The following is a 17,080-nucleotide window of genomic DNA, read 5'->3' as shown; positions in this document are numbered from 1 at the left end:
CTGGAAATACTTAGACAGTTGTCAGCAGCCGACAGACACAACTATAGAGCACTGGTAGCGGCTCTAGAACTCAGGTACAGAACCCAAAATCAGTCGGAAGTCTACAGGTCTAGGTTCAGGACGAGAGTCCGTGCTAAAGGGGGGAGCCTGCAAGAGCTGGCACAGGTTACTGGCAGATCTTGATGGAGACAGAACCTAAAGAGAAGACAGCCTTTGTGACACCATACAGATGCTACCAGTTCAAGAGAATGTCATTTGGGTTAGTCAACTCAACAGCGACATTCGGCTGCATGATGAGGAAGATGTTGCACAAACCCATCAACATTGAGCATGATGTGGATGACATTCTTACCCACACAGCCAAATGGAAAGACTACCTGAAGAGAGCTGTTTTGGTGAGTGATAGCAGCAGGTCTGACCAACAGACCATCTAAGTGCTACATTGGTTATTCTGTACTGGACTTCGTTGGTCATAAGGTGGGTGACCGACAAATAGCCATGGAAGAGGAGAAGCTAACCTGAATATAAAAAGAACCAACTCTGACTACCAAGCAGCAAGTAAGATCCTTCCTTGGGTTAGTGGAATACTGTAGAAAGTTCATCCCAAACTACGCTGAAGTCACTGCACCAGTGACTTACCTGACCAAGAAAGGCCAACCCAACAAGGTGAAGTGGGAACAGCCACAGCAGATGGCATTCCAGAAGTTGATGAACATGTTAGAAAGTTTGCTAATCCTCAGAGTGTTAGACTTCAACAAACTGTTCATCATTCAGGCCTATGCTTCCATCCTTGGACTTGGAGCAGTATTTCTGCAAGAACATGTAGATGGACTGTTTCCCATAATTTACATCAGTAAAAAGCTGTTGAGTAGTGAGAAGAAGTACTTTGTGATTGAATGAGAGTGCCTGGCCATCATATTTGCCATTCAGGATTTCCAGAACTACCTCAACTGGAAGGAGTCCATTATCCAGTGTAAAGATCCTGAAGTGAGTGTTGTACCCCCAGAACTACTGGTTCCATACTGAGGCCATCAAGAGGACATCAAATGTTGGTGCAGAGTGTTTGACAAACTTTGTGCATGAACTCAAATTGTCTCTGTATATAGTATACAAAATATTGTAAATATGTTTCTTAAAGAGGAGTTTATTGTTAGGTATACACGACTGTTTCAGTTTAAAGTGAGTGTTAAATTTAATTAGTTTTAGAAGCAATAGTTTATTGCAAGTTTGTTTACATAACTGTTTATGAATCATACTTTGTGTAGTTCGCTATTTATGAATTGGTGATTGTTATATTATTGCATCATGTTACAAAAACGTTATGAGTTTTGCCTATTGTTTTAATTGAGTATTATTGCATCATAATATTTAGTAGCATGTGGAATGTTCTAGACCACTGTTGGGGTATAAATATGCATCGCAAATTTAGTTGATAGATAGATCTAGACTACATGATTGTGAATCTAGCCATAAAGAGCATATAGTGGCGATTTTTATAGTGAACTTTTCACAGATTTTATTCTAATAACAGAGTAGAGAAGAATAATTCGTCTTGTTCATTGTGTTCTAAAGTAATTGAACCAGACTGTGTGGACTTTGAAGAAAAAACGAGACAATTATTTAAAGCTCTGGATACAACTGTAGTAACAAACAGTTATATTGGTGATTTTAAAGTGAAATTATCACAGACTGTATTGTAATAACAGAGTAGGAAGCATGGTTAATTTCGTCCAGAAAGAGACAATTATTTAAAGCACTGAATACAGTTGTGATAACCAACAATGTAACAAACATTTGTATATATGTTTTACTTGTTTTAATATATTATCTTAAAACAAGTGGACAGTGTTGCTGTTTGTTTATTGTTGAAAGTTATCACCAACAAATCACAGACTCCTACTATAAAGAATATGGTCCATACATAAAACTTGACATGTATGTACATTTTATATGAGGAAGAAAAAGAATATCAGCATTTATTTCACTTGCCTTAGTTATTCCATGCAGTTAAATCAAGTTCAATAATTATTATTTGTACTTAATGAATTTAGAAATACTGTGTATAAAACTACAGGGTGTCTAAAAAGTCTGGAACCATAGGTGCTTTAACGAATTGTACAGAATGTGTTTCACATGTCATCCGTGTAATTAAAAACAAGTTTGGAGATGGTGTTTCCATTCTCTTTAAACACTGTGAAGCATATTTATGTCATTGTCAATGATTTGACATTCATTTCCTTAAATTTAGCTAACAACTTCCCAATAGCAATGTGAGTAATATTATTCTTTCTCTCTCTCTGTGGATGGTGTGCATTAAATTTGGCAGCAACCTTCTCTGCTACACAGCAGGATTCACTCTACCTTCTCACACTTTGACAGTGCCATAACCAGTCATATATTCGAAATTAAGAAAAACTGCAAATTGCTCATGGTTCTAGACTTTTCAGATACTCTGTAGAAAAGGTATCCTGTATAAAATAGTAACCACTGACTCTTTCTGGTATCATTTTCTCACTGGTTTTTGCATTCTACTTTGGGGTAGTTGCTGTTTTATTAAGAATGCTGGTCAAATCTCACTGTCCAGCTCACATACAGGATCCTGATAGACAAAACTTTGAAGAGCTAAATATCTTTTATGTTTACGCATGATAGGATTGTACTAAGTTTACCCATGTGATTTCTGGGTATAGAAATAGTGGGGGTGTCAAGTAAGTTGGTTAGTAAGGGTGATCAAGGGTATCACAGTGATCTGTTATGTTAGAAATATTCTAAAGAAAAAAGTTATGCCAGGCAGGAACAAATTTGTGGCTCTTTGCAGGACAGATGCATTCATTAACAAAGTTGCCAAATTTTGAACACTTGTGTTAATTCTCTTGTCATTAGTTGGTAAAAACATATTTTAGGTCAGAGATTCACTTTTTCCAAAATTTATAACCCTAAAAATTTTCTGTTTATTTTTGAGGTCTAAAAAGCATTTCACAAATATATTTGGCAAGGTGTAACTTCATCAGTTTTCTATCAGCTATTGTGGATTATAAAGTTTTCAGAAGTGATTTGACCTACATTGTTTTTTTGTGCTCTGATATTTTTATGCTGTAAGTTCTGAAAACAGCTGCATGCAAAGAGGGAAAGTTGCTTTGATCCTCCACAGATGTAACCTAGTAGACTTACTGTTTATTCAAAATAATATAGTATCACCAGCTCCCTGCCACAGTATTGTGATATTACTATCTAAAATAATGATAATCAAATTTGAAATGTGTGGTATTAGTTTAGTTCTTTTCAATTATCTTGTGAAAATAACTCAATGCTCAGTCCATGTAATAATAAATTACTTTATTTCTTCCTTTAAAGTTTCTACAGATTTAAACACTGGTACACATCCTTAAATTGCTGTAAGCCTACATTACAAATGATGTTACCTGAAGTAAAACAAATCGACTAACTTGTACAAAGCAACCGTGATAACTAACACTGACTAGTTCACAATCTATTATGACATCACTCTGTCTGTCTTTATCATCCCTCAACTATCCTGGTAGTTATAATCAAACTTTTAATGTGCTAGAATACTGTCACATTCATAGTTTTCCAGAAGTTCTAGGCCTGTCGTATTAACCCTTTTGTTCTTATCATCATTAAGACCCTCATCTCCTTCTAGCTAACATTTAACTTATGACACTAAGAATATAGGTTACAACAGTACTTTTAAGTTTTACTTGCAGTCTTTTACAACTTGCATAACAAATATAGTAGACACAACAGAAAACCTACAGTTATATATTATATTATGTACACTTAAGTATTAATTATTAAGTGCAGAATAATATTTTACAAACATTTTTTTAATGTTTTAAGCTACCACTTCTATTGTAATTTCTTCAGTAACATACACAGCTTCTTGGTAGGATTTGTTCATAATTTAATCAGTTTTGCCTTCACTAAATTCGTCACTCATTGTACCATGTGTTTCTTTGATGCCAAATTCCGATAGTTGCTGTAAAGGTGGTTTGGGGAATGTCATCATCTCACTTTCATTTGCATAAATTAAATTAGTTATCGGCTGCAATTTCTCCTTCAGAGAAATGTTCTTATACAAAGATTCAATGTCCAAACTAGCACTGTTTACATTTCTATCAAATTTTAGATCCTGAATATCACTGGAAAACATAAAACTATCTTTTATGATATCATACTTAGTATGAGTAAATGGATCCAAAAATTCCACTAAGAAGTCTATTTATTCATGATGAAAAGCACCTATATCTGACATAATAGGCTTAACTGAACAACCTTCTTTATGCATCCTTGAACTACCATATAAATAATCTGAAGGCATCCAAAAGGTCTTATCTTAAAATATTCCTAGTTGGCAATAGATTATCTTTTTAATTTCTATAACAACTTTTATAATCTACTGACAGAGACTCACAAAATATTAGTGGTCAAATTAATATTTTACTGCAAACAGCACTCTTTTTAAATACAGAATTGCTAGAATAATACAAAAGATTTGCAATCATAGTTATTGAAATCTACAAGTCCACTTGTCTTAATCCTAACAATACTTAAGCCATTATTAAGTACAGCTTATATTTGATAAAGAGATAAATTAACATTGTAAATTGTGTACATTGTTTGCTTTAGTTAGGGCTAAACTTAACTGTACTTAAGACTGTCAATAAATAAGCTTAGTGTTATTCTGTGATGTAACATTAGATATTTTTAAAAACTTTGATACACTTTTAATATATTGTACAAAATGTCTACTAGATTATATTTAAATCTGCCTTTTGTTTATATCTATTGAAATGAAGTGAGCACACATTTTCAGGACAAATAAAATGTGTATTATTATAATAGATTTTCCCTGGTTTTAATAAGATCACTTTCAAGTTTTTTGAATTTAGTATTTTCATTCAAAATACATTCTATTTTTAGAAGGAAATCAGATTAATTGAAGATAACACTACAACACTATTTCCTTTATCAGGTTTCATTATCATAATGTGCTTATTTTTTCTTATTTTTATAACTGCATCCAATACTTCTTTATTACAGTGGTGGCAATAAAGACGAAGGTAAAAAAAGGCAATCAGAAAAAAAAGACAAAGAAAATTACACAAAGAGGTAAAAAAGTAAAAAAAGTGATTAAAAAAAGTCATGTATTTTAGGAATGTTGTAAAATGACAAATTCTGAAATAAGCATTTTACTTTTTTATTATCACATACTTGCATAAACCCTGTTATGAATTAATTCTGTAAATATGCTGTAGTTGTACAGATATTTCACAAGTTAAATTGTAAAATCTAACATAAATATGCTATAATATAAGTATATTCTGTCACAAGTTAAACTGTCCGTACTAAATATATTCAGCACCAGCATTCAAATCTCATGTAGTTAAGTGGGCTCAGTTATATACTGATATTCGTATGCAGTGGCCAATCCCCTGAAAGAATTGCTCTGTTGTTAATAGCAAATGTTGAACAATAAGGGGAAGCCATTGATTAGAAAACTGTATTAAAAACAGCTTAATCATTAACTCAGTTGGTTTACATGGTTTCAATAATTGGCTTAGGCTTGGCTTAGTTGTTATTGATACTGTTTTTCAAAATACTTTTAGGACTTTTTTATGTAATTTTCTTTGTCTTTTTTTCCCATTGTCTTTTTACCCTTGTTGTTATTACCTAGATTCTCTTTATTAATATTAGAATATCTAAAGTTATGATTTTAGTTATTTGAAGCTAATAAATCTGTACTGTTGTTTAAAGACCTGTTTAAGTAAACATTTGAAGAGTAACAATTAACTTTCAGATTTATATTTAGCAGGTAGTATGGCAAATTTCAAACCTTGTAACATCACTTTCTTTTCATTTCCATCTAGCTTATAAATAGACAAAATACGTATGATTTTACCTGGATAAATAATAAAACATAGCTGCTTTCTCAACTGGTTTAATTTATTTAACTGTTTTTGCCTGCATTTAAACAAACAGCTATTACTTTGTGTACAGATTTAATTGTATAAATGAACATAATCTCATTTACTGACCTTCCGTTTAAGAATCAAACAAACTTCTTCAAACTGATGTGTATGCCTTGTTTTTCTCTTTAATTTCAAAATTTAATAACTTTTTTTTACATTGTTGAAATTGTCTAACATAAATTAAACTGCCTAACAGAAACTTTAACCAATTTTGGGGAACTTTTAGCTTTTACACTCATCAAAAATTTATAATGTAACCCGCACAACATTAATACCAAAATTCCACATCCATTTTTACAACAGGTATATGTTTTTTAAATTAAAGCATGATAAGTTTGACTACAAGTAAAAGTATACCCCACATTATACACCATAAATTATATCATAATAACACAAAAAGTTAAATATCACAACATATCTATTCAAATAAAAACAATATTTAAAATCTCCTCCTTTTCACAGTACATACACATAAATTAATTAAAACCTAAAACCTCCACCTTGTGTTTCAAGTATTGCAGTTTACCTCATAACAAATAAAACCTTAAATATTAAAAATTCAAATATACAATTCAAATAAAACACCTCTTCTTCATCACAATGCATACACTAATTAAAATCACTTTAACTTAAAAAAGTAACTTAACTAAAATTGGAAAAGTCTTGAAATGTAACAAGCTTTTGGACTAATTCAAAGCCCATTTTCAAGTAGAACATCATATACGGTTGACTTCCAGTATGTGAAAAAACTTTCAGTGATTCACCACAGTTTTAATTACAGTTCCATAGATAATTCAGCTTCATTTATTTGGTTCTTTAGCTGCTTAATTAACAAAGTTTCTTTAATATATAGAATGCTTTCATTGTTGCTTCTAGCCATAACCTAGAAGTGAGCATTGCTTACTTCCATGTTGCAACTATGCACAACATGATCTTGTATACTCAAATTGTTGTCACTGGGAGGTTTTCATGTTCCTGCACTATAGTTTCTAGCCATCTAGTAGTAGATCCTATATAGCTAGTATTATAAACACGACAAGGAAATTCATATATACAACATTAGATGTTTTATCTTTAAACTAAAAAAGTAAGTTTGTTCATCTACAAAATGTTGTCTTTTTGAATCTGTAGTGCATACTATAGGGACTTACTCATTTTGATAATAAAGTTAGAAAAAAAAAGGCCTTTACATTTCGGATAATTATAAGAGAACATTTATATCAACTGACATTTCACCTTTGTGGTTTCTCAGGGCTAGTAAACTGTTTGATATTACAGTATTTCTTAAATTATTAAACTGTTTCTGATGTTATATTTTTGCTGTAACATGCTTCTAACAATGTATAGAATATTATTATTGTTCCACTGTTGTTCTAATATTATAGTATTACCATACTAACATTTGATGTACATTACTTATAATTATCTGGAATGTAAAGATCGTTTTTTTTTACTAACTTTATTATCAAAATATGAAAGTATTACTTAAATTTTAGTAACTTCCAAAAACATTTGATTCACTGCAGTGAGCCAGAACTGCAGGTGTCCGAGCAACTGTTTACATTTATTTGGAAGGGATTGTTTATTCTGTTAATGAAATCTTGAGGTACTTGTAGCCAGTTCATGAGTCTTCTATGATTGGCCAACTTCCATTTGTCTGATGACTCTCAAAGGGAGTAAAACATCCAAATAACTTTTTAGAGGTCTAGCTATGATTCTTGAGCAAGTTGGGGCCCTTTATATTTTGTGATTTACTTTAAAGTAAGAACAAAGAAAAGTTGTGTATAACCACTACAGATATAGTATAGGCTGAATGACCTGATTTTCATAGCACTCACTGCAGGGAAGGAAACTGACATTATTTCATATCATTGGTTTGCCTTGTCATAACAAGGTGTAATTACATTTTAATTGTTTTGTCTGGTGTAGTATGAACTTCATGCTGTGTGGCTAATTTATTGATAGAGTCAATTTGAAATTAAAATAAGTAAAAGGTGGATATGACTTTGCACTATGTATTAAATATTTACATATCTCAGAACTGAGCTTTTATACTTTTAATAAATTGTTTTCTACAGAGCTTTTCTCTGGGTGCCTATTGAATTTTTGGCATGTTAAATACATTGCTTTTTTTCAATACATACATACAACTATAGTAACTCTTTATACTTGTACTTTAAAGTTATGTTGAAAGAAAAATAACTTGTACAATGAACAATACAATGATTTTAGAGATAAAGATGATACTACTCAACTTACTACATATAAAAGTAGGTTTTGAACATCATTGAAATCCTAAAATAAGAAGCTATTCTTTCAATAAAGAAGTTTTATCTTAACAAAACATACACGTGTTGTGTAATGTATTATCATCATAGAACCACATGTTAACCCAAGTTTAAACATATACTGTGTCTGTGGCCCAGTCACCAGTGCGCAGGTGTAACATTGGGACTCAAATAGTTTATTTAGTGTTTAAACTTGTTGCACGTCTACATCATGATTTCCCCATTAAATGGAAGATTATGTATTCATATAATGTGTATAAAGAGTGTAAAAAGTATATAATCGTATAAAACAATTGAATGAAATGTATTGTAGATAAGTTGTTGTCCTTAACCACTTCTGTTCTTTCATATAATACAGTGTATTGTTGGATATTCTAATTGTGATGATATGAACTCCCGGATTAAAGAACATTATAAATAATGTTGACTTTATTTGTTAATGTACAATTCCAGTTTACCATATTTGTTGAGTTTTATATTTTTACTTTCATGACACTAAAAACGGATTACTGTAAAAAAAAAAATTGGAAGAAAGTCCTCTAGCCTATGTTACAAATATAACTGCTGTAAAGCTTAATATTTGAATAGAAAATATATGATTTACTGTTTTTAAAAATGTTATTGCTTCCTTGTTAAAACTTATTAAGTTGCTTTAACATGTTAAAAACTTTCTGTGTTCTTATTATACAAGCATGCGATGGTTTTCCTGCCTTGAATTTGTTACATGTTCTACAGTAAGTCCTGTACGCCGAATCAGAAAATCATATCAATTTTTCTCTGTCACGTACATATTTTTCACAAAACGTCATAACGCAATACATAAAAGAAAGATCACAACATGTAGTTTTGAAACTAAAAGACATAGATTTCACAAAACATCGGGATGAATGAGGATGCATTCGTTTGACACCAGTGTTCTTCTCTTTTCTTTAGTTTGTATTTTTGTTAACAATAATAATAGTAATAATAAAATGCTCATTTTGGTAAACGAAATAATAATTTGATCTAAGTTAGTTTTTTTCTTCCCGATTTGTAAAAAAAAAACTTACATGATAGAAAAAAAAAGAATATATTTTCGAAATCTGCGTAGCTGAATTATAGAAAATCAGTTATTAACACCAGAACAACTTTTATGAAGTTTAAATTCGCAGGTCTGTGTTATTAGCCTAGTTGACTCACAGGGTTTACGAACATATTGTATAGATAAGCATAAAACATAGAAATAATGTACTTATATTTTTCAAGTAAAAAAAATATTGATGAGAAATAAGGCATGCATACAATGTTATTGTATGAAAATAGATCCAAAGCCTGATCTCTCGTTTAAATTTATATATTTTTATGATAATTTTATAATATATACTTCTCATGTATCAGGAGTACCACAAAAACTTAAATAACAATTTAATATTCAAAAATATTAATTTTAGACTGGTTTTGTGCATCATCTTAACGATTTTTATTAGCAAAAGACTAAACTAAAAGCCTTTTTTTTATGACTAAATACGTACAAGAGAAATTTAAAACTAGGAAAAATAATACTTAAAGAAAATGTATGTAAATGTTCAAAGTTTTGGAGTGACTGTCAGTAACCTAGTCAACTATATTGATAAGAATGGGTAGTCTCGTTAGTTTTCTGTTAATATATAACTATTGTCCAAGTTTCCATTTTATTGGGTTATGTTTTTTGGTTATGTGGATATATTTTTGAAACGAATCAAATTAGCTCCAGGAAAAAGTAGCTTAGTTGATCAGATTTAGGATTTTCTAAATCAGAACTTCAAAGTTTTATACATATGGAATATGCACAAACTTCTTTGAACTTCCAAAAACTATGAAATCCATATAATTTGATTTGTGGCTTAAAGACCGACCATTCTCGTTCACGCTCTTATTCGAATAACATTTGACGTTGAATTTTAGGGTGGTTTAATTCTACTTTAAGTTTATATCTAAATATTAAGGGTAACTGGCTGCAGACAGCGAAAGGCAGTAGGAGTTGAGACGTCGTGGGTTCAACCACTCGACATCTAACTCTTAACTGATTCTCCTTAGTTGCTGGCTACTTTGACATGGGCACCTAGATCTTGTCTGACAGATGGAATATCCCCAACGCGTTTGGGTGCTATGGCCACAGACGTTATCCGTCATGACTTAAAGAAGACAACGAGTACTGATAATGGAAGAATAATTTTGAATTTTCAGTCTCATTATAACGTTGTTTTCGTTTTGTATTAAGTTCATTATTGTTTTATAGTGATGATTTAATTGACAATTAATGTATTTAACAGCATTATAAGTATTTATATATATATATATATATATATTCTTTATCGTTCTTACAGTTATTGTACTTATTATTCTACCTGAAGGTTATCGGTGTATCTGAGGCTCTGAGCCTCTCCATTATTGATAAAACGCTTAACAAATAGGATGTTCTGTTAGTTATTGTTCTTACCTATAGGGTTTCGGCGTATCTGAGAGTACTTCATCATTGTGTATTAAATTCTTAACGAATGCGGTATTCATATTAATCTCAAAGTCATCAAACGTATGATTCATTCATTATTTTGACAGGTATTTTTCAATTACAGTTTTTAAAATCCAGAACATTTTCATCTACTCAGTCGTATGATATGATTACTTTTTTTTTACCTATATTTAAATAGACTAAATTTGGTCTTAGACTTTCTATTTGCACACTTCTTCGCTATCAACGGCTTCTTCTACTGTGACCTTTAATCATTTCAACGTTTTTCGTAAATAATTTTCTATCAGTCTTTCATTTATAAAATTTCCTCGTTCTCTCTCTCTATTTCCTCCTTTGGCAGTATAAAAGATGTTTCCGCGTTTTGCAAACAATTTTTGGTTTTTAGTTTCTTCGTTTTCCTTCTTCCTTGATATGTTTCTTTTCCAAAGGATTTTTAACCACTTTCGTATTTATTCCATCCTCATTTATTTAGGTGTCATGGTTTCTCCTCCCGAACCATTCCTCTCCTATATGACCCATCTCTTCTGATTTGTTTCCTTGGCCTTACTTCGATTCTTCCCCAGCTATGCCATGCTTATCCTTCTGCTTTAGATAGTGAGCGCGACACTGACCATTTATACTTTCTCATCTTGTTCTATTCTGTCTTTTGTAGTTGAAGAGAAATCTATTTTTGTAACCGTTGTAGTATGCAGGCATATTAACTGTTTTATACCTCGTATTTAATAGAAAAAAATCACAGTATATGTAGATTAACCTTGGCCAAGAAAGTAGTTGTAACAGTAGTTATGTTTCTTTTTCTCTAGTTATCTGTTGTATTGGCCCATTCACCTAGGACGTCATGTGTGCCTGCTGGTGGGGAAGATGCTGGTAGAACATGCTATGTGAAAGAAAGCAATCTTCTTCCACTGGCGGATCAGCTGATACTTTGATGTTACAACTTCTCTTATTCTTCGATAGGAAGGACCAACAGCAATTGGGTAGTATACATGTACGTACTGAGAAGAATAGCATTGTTGTTTCTTGTATATAATGCTTTGTTTTCTTAGTCAGGAGCAGTTCTTTAACAGATTCTTGATTCTTCACAGAGATCATTGGAAGCTCGAGAAAAGACACCGTTTATCGTACAGACTTGTTAACTTTATATTTTGTGTATTAATAAAAATGTTTCATATTGTTATGCATTATGTCCAGTTTCTTTCACTCTTCGAACTCAGTCAAAGCTGGAGAGTTGCTTCACAGTACACTTTCTGTCAAACCGCTTATAATTTTTGCGTAATTTACCTGGTTACTCTTAAGAGATGTCAGTGCACTTGAGACTACCACACCATCCGTGACCTATTTCTATTTCACTGATATAATGACAGTAATGAGGCCTAATTTCTATTTCAAGAGAGCGTTTCTGTGACGTGTCATAACTTTTAAATACTGGTTTGATTTATGTTAAGATTTTACAAATGTTAATAAACCTTTTTTACCATTCGGTATAGTTTTCGTTGTTTACCTATGGCTTGGCATGAGCGTATCTCTTACAGAAAGATGAGTACCATCTTAAAAATAGTTTGTACAGCAGAATATCATCTTCATGCAATATTATTTATTTCAGCTCGATAGCAACTACAGAAAACTAATTTTTTTTTATTCTTATGTGAAATTTTAGGCCTATTAATAAATCGTTATCTCCTCCTAACTTTTATTCTCAGCTGATTTTGTTCTTGAAACGTTTAGGTAGAAAGAATCCAAATCGACCTAATGGGGATTGTTTTTTAAATTTAAACCGACTTTTAATTGGTTTTATTATTATTACTCTCTGTAATAACCCGATCTACAATCCCGTTCGTTACACCAAGAACCAGGCAAAAGGCAAATATACAAATGTTTATTAAATCCAAAATATAAAACACAGTACACTACAAACAAAACAGTACATTACATTACAGAAAAAAAGGACAAGCGTGCCGTGCATTTGGAACTGATAAAAGAAATGAACAAAAACATTTATTGAAAATTTCCTCCACCTATTTGTTAGGTTAAACATAGTGATCTAAAAATAACCCCAACAAGTTAAAAGGTAAATCACTATACAACAAAGTAAAGTACTACAACTTCATTAAAACATCAGACTTCAGTTCCTTCAAAAACTTAATTCAAATTAAAACAAAACTAGTAAACAATGCATCTACTTAAGGCAAATTCTGACTAAAAATAACCCTGTAGGAGCTATAAAATTTCTAACACTCTAAAAGATTTAAAAAGAAAGAAAATCAGCAGAAACCTCTGCTGAGGCTGCGATGAATATTTATAACGAAAAACTTGTAAAAATCTTACACTCCCATGGCAGACCTGGCTTTAATTATGACAAAGAGTAATACGCACAAAGCCAAATCCACACCTGCTCCTATAGCTAGTGACTGGTCAATGGATTTGTAAATGGCGTGGCTGTTTATAACCATGATCTTATTCGCCAACAAGAAATATTACTGTGATTGAAATAGTGATTGAAACCTAATTAAGAACCCAACCACAGCATGCCTCTAGTGAAAGAGAAAATTGAGTAACTTACTTCGGCACCTTATTGCACGCAAATTGGGAATGATGAAGAGCAAAATAATGGAGAAACACTACACATTAACTAAGGAAGCAGAAGGTACATAGTATAGTCTCGCAGTACAGGGGTTTACTTAAACAGTGCTTCTTGATGTAATCATTCCAGGCCCTGCATGGCCAGGTGGTTAGGGCGCTCGACTCGCAATCAGTGGGTTGGGGGTTCGAATCCCCGTCCCACCAAACATGCTCGCCCTTTCAGCCGTGGGGGCGTTATAATATTACGGTCAATCCCAGTATTCGTTGGGAAAAGAGTAGTCCAAGAGTTGGCGGTGGGTGGTGATGACTAGCTGCCTCCTCTATAGTCTTACTCCGGTAAATTAGGGACGCCTAGCGCAGATAGCCCTCGTGTAGTTTTGCGCGAAATTCATAACAAACCAAAACAGATTTACTCCTATGACAAATTTTCTATCGAGGCTCCTGTCATTCTTTGGTGCCTACCAGAATACTCTAGAGAGAAATCAGTGCATCTGAGAATACCATAAAAGCTTGTTATTGTTACAATAATTATAAGTTATAAGAGAATGAACTTGAATCTTCGTATATTTATAAAATTTCAATGCAAAATCGTGTTTTCTTTAGCTCTCTAATGGCGTCATCTTTAACAGAAGTTTGCTTTATATCATTTTTTTAGTTTGCCGAAAATTCGAAAACAAGTTATAACTTTTGCTAAAATATTTTTCAGTTTTTTTTATGAGTTGACGATGAGTGGTGTTGACTAGCTGCATTTTCTCTAGTCTATCACTGCTAAACTTGGGACGGCTAGCGCAGATCAAACCAAGTTCCTGTATGTATTTTTATCTCCACAGTTCCACGTTTTCATATAATAATGTATACAATAAAGCTTCGAACCCAGTATTCATCTGTAAGATATATAGAGGAAGCACACGTACATTTGAACCATCTGTGAGAGGTTGGTTTTATATTACAATTTAATGAGCTGAAACATTTTAAAAGTGCAGCATGAGAATGCACCTACCTTAAAACGTCATGCACAGTGCATGAGTGTTTAGGTTTGTCAAACTTAATAGCAAAATTCTACTAAACTGACTTATAAGTTTAGAAACTGATTTTTTTATTAAAAACGAAGATTCCTAAAGAGATGAATGGAAAAATATCATTATTTAGATCAACCAGGCTATAAACCGTGAGTCTTTTTCTTTTAAACAATAAACTTGTTAAACTTCTTAGAAAAGTCTTTCTAGAGATTACATTTGTATGTGTTTTCTAGTGCTCAATTCAAGCTGTATAATTTTTATCCTACGAAGATAAAAAAAATCATAAACTACTGAGGTCATAAAACTATAAATACACCTATCTTTTGTACATAAAACTATAAATACACCTATCTTTTATACATAAAACTATAAATACACCTATGTTTTATACAAAAACTAAATACACCTGTCTTTTATACAAAGAACTATAAATACACCTATCTTTTGTACATAAAACTATAAATACACCTATATTTTGTACATAAAACTATAAATACACCTGTCTTTTATACATAAAACTATAAATACACCTATATTTTATAATCATAAAACTATAAATACACCTGTCTTTTATACATAAAACTATAAAAACACCTATTCTTTATTCATAAAACCATAAATACACCTATTTTTTATACATAAAACTATAAATACACCTATCTTTTGTACATAAAAATATAAATACACCTATCTTATATAAATGAAACTATAAATACACCTGTCTTTTATACAGAGAACAAAAATACACTTATCTTTTAGACATAAAACTATAAATACTCGTGTCTATTATACATAAAACTATCAATACACCTATCTTTTATAAATAAAATTATAAATACACCTATCTCTTATACATAAAACTATAAATACACCTATCTTTTGTACTTAAAACTAAAAATATACCTATAATTTATTCAAAAAACTATAAATACACCTATTCTTTATTCATAAAACTATAAATACGCCTATTATTTTATACATAAAACTATAAATACACCTGTCTTTTACACAAAGAACTATAAATACACTTGTCTTTTTTCATACAAAGAACTATAAATACACCTATCTTTTCTACATAAAAATATAAATACACCTGTCTTTTATACATAAAACTATAAAACCACCTATCTTTTGTACATAAAACTATAAATACACCTGTCTTTTATATATAAAACTATAAATACACCTATCTTTTATAAATAAAACTATAAATACACCTATCTTTCTACATGAAAATATAAATACACCTGTCTTTTATACATAAAACTATAAATACACTTATCTTTTTTACATAAAACTATAAAAACACCTATCTTTTGTAGATAAAACTATAAATACACCTATCTTTTATACATAAAACTATAAATACACCTGTCTTTTATACATAAAACTATAAATACACCTATCTTTTATACATAAAACTATAAATACACCTATCTTTTGTACATAAAACTATAAATACACCTGTCTATTATATATATAACTATAAATACACCTGTCTTTCATACAGAAAACTATGAATACACCTATCTTTTGTACATAAAACTATAAATACACCTGTCTATTATATATATAAATATAAATACACCTGTCTTTTATACATAAAACTATAAATACACCTATCTTTTGTACATAAAACTATAAATACACCTGTTTTTATACATAAAACTATAAATACACCTATCTTTTATAAATAAAACTATAAATACACCAATCTTTCATACATAAAACTATAAATACACCTGTCTATTATATATAACTATAAATACACCTGCCTTTCATACATAAAACTATAAAAACACCTGTCTTTTACACCAAGAACTATAAATACACCTATCTTTTGTACATAAAACTATAAATACACCTATCTTTTGTACAAAAAACTATAAACACACCTATTCTTTATTCAAAAAACTATAAATACACCTATTCTTTATTCATAAAACTATAAATACACCTGTCTATTACATATATAACTATAAATACACCTGTCTTTTATATATAAAACTATAAAACACCTGTCTTTTACTACAAAGAACTATAAATACACCTATCTTTTATAGATAAAACTATAAATACACCTGTTTTTTATACATAAAACTATAAATACACCTATCTTTTGTACATAAAACCATAAATACACCTATTCTTTATTCATAAAACTATAAATACACCTATATTTTACATTCATGAAACTATAAATACACCTGTCTTTTATACAAAGAACAAAAATACACTTATCTTTTATACATAAAACTATAAATACACCTATCTTTTGTACATAAAACTATAAATACACCTATCTTTTGTACATAAAACTATAAATACACCTATCTTTTATAAATGAAACTATAAATACACCTATCTTTCATACATAAAACTATAAATACACCTATCTTTTGTACATAAAACTATAAATACACCTATATTTTATAAATGAAACTATAAATACACCTGTCTTTTATACAAAGAACAAAAATACACTTATCTTTTATACATAAAACTATAAATACACCTGTCTTTTATACATAAAACTATAAATACATCTATCTTTTATACATAAAACTATAAATACACCTATCTTTTGTACATAAAACTATAAATACACCTGTCTATTATATATATAACTATAAATACACCCGTCTTTTATACATAAAAAATAAAAACAACTGTCTTTTACACAAAGAACTATAAATACACCTATCTTTTGTA

The 17,080-nt window shown here is 30.6% G+C and overlaps 1 long non-coding RNA gene across 5 annotated transcripts in view; it reads left to right on the top strand.

Annotated features, from left to right (window-relative positions):
- Nucleotides 1-11,946, top strand: part of LOC111088947 — a 25,000-nt gene extending 13,054 nt beyond the window's left edge. For 3 of the 5 annotated variants that reach the window (XR_002613316.1, XR_002613318.1, XR_002613317.1), the window contains 2 exons: nucleotides 5,062-5,130; nucleotides 11,573-11,946. This is a non-coding gene — a long non-coding RNA (uncharacterized LOC111088947). The remainder of the gene's footprint in view (nucleotides 1-5,061; nucleotides 5,131-11,572) is intronic. The other 2 variants (XR_002613320.1, XR_002613319.1) reach the window with 2 other exon arrangements.
- The last annotated feature ends 5,134 nt before the right edge of the window (nucleotides 11,947-17,080 follow it).

This window comes from Limulus polyphemus, unplaced genomic scaffold (assembly GCF_000517525.1).
Source record: "Limulus polyphemus unplaced genomic scaffold, Limulus_polyphemus-2.1.2 Scaffold4836, whole genome shotgun sequence".
Classification (NCBI taxonomy): Eukaryota; Metazoa; Arthropoda; class Merostomata; order Xiphosura; family Limulidae; genus Limulus; species Limulus polyphemus.
Note: the sequence above shows the minus strand (reverse complement) of the source record. Positions and strands in the feature narration are given on the sequence as shown.